Raw genomic sequence first — 5,011 nt, forward strand, 5'->3', positions numbered from 1 at the left:
TATAGACAAGGGCTGTCAAAATCAAGTCATTCATGGCAGGTAGATACATCTATTTAGGTAGATACATCTACAAGGTACATGAAACTGGTCCCTTGAGGATTACACCAACAAGGGGTCAAATTTGTCACTTAACTGCAGTATTCTGTGAACCCTTCTTTACCCTCCCAACTAACTTAGCTTGACCTACCCAGCCAACAACTGAAGACCTGACAGCCAAGCTACAGTTATTTGTTTTACTCAATTTTATTCTTTAGAGCTTCTTCAAGGGGGCTCTAGCTTTGGGGTACACACCAGAAACCTATACCATGGCATCAAGGCAAGGGATTTTTAAAGACTTTGCACAATATAAAAAGGCCACAACTAACCTCTCAACATATTCTCATGATCAGTTCGTATGAAATCGTACGAAAAGTTATGCACAGTATTTCGTACGTTTTGGACGTTTTTCCTCGAAAATACAGATCAGTGCGCATGCGCAGGCAGACAGACGAAAAAAGCAGATGCGCGGACGGACGTAAAACTGGGAAAAACAGTGCAATAATCACTTCTTCATGTCTCTAACCACGTTGCTTGCTGTTTTGGATCTTAGGGTTAGGGTTACTTCTATGTTAAATTCTTTGTTATTGAATGGAGTGTAACATGCGCATGCACAAGGATATCTTGTCTGGAGGCAAGACGTAAAAATACGACGAAATACGACGAAAAAAACGTCCAAAACATACGAAATTACGGTGCATAACTTTTCGTACGATTTCATACGAACTGATAATGAGAATACACTGAACCGCTAGAGGTTCATATCATTGCAAAGCTCTATGGAGGTCATACTTTTCCGTTTTGTAAATTGTTACCAACTGCATTCAGCACTTACCTGATTACATCTTCTCCAGCTTGACACTGTTTCAAGATACTCTATTCTTCAAGCTGACTGCATATTAACCATCTCAGACAGTAACTGCCGTTGTTAATTAAACCAATCACTACCCAAGAAGCAATGGCTAGAAAAAAGAAAAGAATAAGTAAGTTCTAAGTTTATGAAATATGCTGTAAGGCTTTTAACATGTTTTTTAAATCATAAGAAGAAAGGTGTTGTACATTTGTTTCCAGTCGTTTGCTGTTAGTACCTGGTAAAAACCCCTTTAACTCTGGTTAAAGCCACCAGTCATCTAGGGTCTGCCATTTAAAGAAGGATAGTTTTGCCTGGTTCGCTCAAGCTCAGCAGAAGAAAATGTTTATGGAAAATAAAGACTTTGGGCCATTTAGACATATGAGGACCAATGTCACTGTCTTGCTGGAGGATGAACCTCCACTCAAGCCTGGTTTGGACAGGTTTTCCTTTCATGCTTTCCCTGTGTTTAGCTCCAACCATTTTTCAATCAACCAGCTTCTCTGGGCCACGGTAAAGAAAAACATCCCCATGGCAAGATGTGGCCATCATTTTTACAGCGTTGATGGCGTGCTCAGAGCTACATTTCGGTCTAAACTGATTAGATCAAATTCTTTCACCTGTTCGAAATGAAACTATGTGGGGATTTTTCACAGCAATTGTTTTCTTTCTGTCACTCTTCCATAAGGGACAGATTCCTAGATTGCACAACTAATCTGCCCAATTGACAGGTTCTCTTATCTGATCTGTGGATTTCTGCAGGTCCTCCATAGCAACCACAGGGTAGATGTGATTAATACGCTGCTTGCCCTGCTCCATCAGTTTGGCAGACAGGTATGTCTTGCCTGTTCAGCAGTTGTTGTACTCTTTATATATTTTTTTTTATTCTGCCCCTCACTCCTCTGATGTATACCTTGGTCTTTATGATGCTGCTTGTTTGTTAATGATCTCTATGCAACCTCTGAGAGCTGGAATTAAAACGAGACTAAATTGCATACAGGTGGACTCTCTTCACTAATGACGTGACAACAACTGGTTGTGCTGACCAGCATTTTTTATGTTAATCCAACTTCTATAGGTTTAATGTTAGCCGTCTGTTTAAGGCCGATTTTATACAACAAAGTAAAAATACTGTAAGCTGTTTAGTATGTGAATTTAAATAATATTTTCACATTTGACATCCGCATGTTGTTTACACTTCAAAATGATATATGCTTATCCCTAAAGCACTAGTTTCATCTAGCCAAAGCAATGACTAACTTTAAACCTTTTTAATTTGAACTGGAGCATGTTAAAATTTATCACAATGTAGGAAAGGCAATGAAGATGAGAAGGATCAAACAGAGGAAGTTGGGAAAGTTGGCCTAGTGCTTGTGCAGCTGCTTTGAGATGCTAACCCATATGAAAAGCTATTGTACAAAGAGCTCCAGTTTATAAATGAAGCTGTAGACATTTACCAGCATGATTGAAACTCAGACATAATAGAATAATGCTTTTTAAAGACTCAAGAAGGTTCTCTTTCACATAAAACTGTCAATCATTATCTTCCGATTTAATTCTGATATGACTGTAGCTTTAGGTGGCCAGAATCCTGAAATCCAATCAGGGGACATTTGCAGTTTATAAATAAAAATAAATACATATCATCAAAATTAAAATAGGAAACAGGGACAGTGATGCTTTCATCCATTTTAACATATTTATTCATATTTAAACAATCAAAACAACAAAAAAATTAAGTTTAAAATCCAGGATTGTGCCTCTCCTATTTCCTAAGATTAATAAAATTAATCAATCAATAGTGTTTATTATTGTCACCTGGTCATTTGGTCTTCTTCCCACTTCATCTTCTTTTCTTTCTAGCTGACTTCTGCCTACTCTCTGCTTTATTCTTCTAAATAGATTTTTCTCCTTTCTCTTCAACTGATCTTTCCATCAGTTTAACTATTTTCCTCTGCCCTTATTCAATCTTCTTTCTATCAGTCTTCTAATCTTCTTCCTCTCATCTTCTATCAATTTTCCTCAAATCTAAAACATACATAATACAAACAAAATCCCTTCCAAACACATAAAATCTCTTCATACATATTATGATTATTATGATGATGGTGATTATCATTATTATAGTTATTATCTCACTCGATTAAATACTAAAAAGGCTAATCACCACAATATTTGGAGCTACAAGAAAAAAACATTAAACAGAGTGTTATCTCTTCCTCCATCATTCTCAGATCATGCAGATCTTGTCTCATTCAGTTTTCCTTTTACTGTCTCTTATTTTTTATAATGAGGAACTTTCATATATCCAAACTGGGTGGTAGAAAAGTAGACCTAAGTAGTAGACCTAAGTAGACCTATGCCTGGAAGTCTCCACTCATAAATCACAACCATTAAACACCAAAACAACTTACAACTCTACTTTCAATAACAATCAGAATATATAAACTAAAGGTCACAAATCAGTTCTAAAAACATTTTTAGATAAAACCTGGTTGATCCCCGTAGAACCACTGTACCACATAGCGCATACGACAAGGAGTTTTCAATAATTTTGTTTAATTTTATCTGCCTCTTTTTGTCATGTTAACTGCAGCCAATGTTGTGTCTTACTTTTTGGTGATTATCTTGATTTATGTCGCATTCCCAGTCCTCATCTATATTGAAAAAAGAAACATCAAAATTTGTATTAACCTCGGCACGAACCAACATTTATCACAATGATCAGCCCAATCCAAATCCAATTAACCAATTAACACACTCACCATAACACAGGGTAGTTGCGACCAATTCCGATAATGAAATTCCTTGTCTGTTTTAAAGTAGTGCGCTCTGCTCCTCATCTATACGTTAACAGCTGCCAACCAGCTAGCTAACATCTGTTTTTGCGTGCAGTATATACTTGCGCGCTCTTTCTACCATAATAACAGTCCAAACGCAACATTTCCTTCTCATTCATAAAACGATAAAATTGGGGACATTTCCGGGGAGAGCTTTAGCCGGGTACAGATTATCCAACAAGGGGACTGTCCCCGAAACTCGATGATGTCTGGTCACCATACTATAGCTTCTGCTAATGATGTCAGCTCTAGCTAATATACAGCAGTAAACAGTAAGTCACAAGCTATTCCCATTTGGTTCAACAGATATGTTGCTCATGAAAAGAGGCACCGACGCAACGTAGCACTGTCCAAATTTACACCAGACAAGCACAATACAACCGTAAAAACTACTTAGGTTTTTTCCAGCCATGTCATGAACCCAACATTCATTGCACAGGTTAAAAATGTTACAAAGGATAGTTAATTTGTAAATACATTTTTCACAAACAACAATTTTCAAAAAATTTACAACAAATTTAGGCTACCATGTTCAACTAGTTGCTTTGAGGTTTGCTCCTAGTATCCCTTCCGTCTTTTGTTGCATGTTATGCAGGAAGCATACAACACATCAGTTAGAGAGCCGCTTGTTTGGCATAAAAACGCTTGTTGGCATGCAGGAGCCACGGTGGATATGAACGAGTTGAGAATAAAACATTAAACTGGCAGACCTTCAAGAAAAAGAAACATAATAAAGAGGAGGAAAAGAAATATATATAGTAGGCTTTGGGATTACAGCTGTTAATATAAGCTTTATAGCCGGCGAAAAGAAGCAGCCCTCTGTGACTTACAGTGAAGTGAATCAAACCGCATTGCCATCCAGTAAACACGAGGGACATGTATGGAGGCAGATTACCCACCTCACCACCCCCACCCCCCCGGCCTCAGCCATCATCTAAACCCACTTCAGCATCTCAGGAGGTTTGGTCGAAACATTGCAGAGCGTGCGGCCGCATTAGGGGGGACAGTACATGGCACCATCATGTTGCTGATAATTACTTTAATCAACATTCCCTGTATGTGTGTGTGTGTGAGACAGAGAGGGGATTTTTATAAAGAGTGGTGAGATACACCGGGGCTATTTTTATTGATTTTGCTTCTCTCGGGTGGTGCCTCGATGGTGCGTGGCACCTTCATCACGCGGAACGCTGTGAGCATGTATTGTTGTTTTTAGCCTTGTTCCCGTACAGTTAAGCTGCAGTCGCTGCAGACTCTACTCTGAGCTGTGCAGAGGAAGAGCAGGAGA

This window comes from Cyprinodon variegatus, unplaced genomic scaffold, assembly GCF_000732505.1.
Source record: "Cyprinodon variegatus isolate N-32 unplaced genomic scaffold, C_variegatus-1.0 Scaffold462, whole genome shotgun sequence".
NCBI lineage: Eukaryota > Metazoa > Chordata > Actinopteri > Cyprinodontiformes > Cyprinodontidae > Cyprinodon > Cyprinodon variegatus.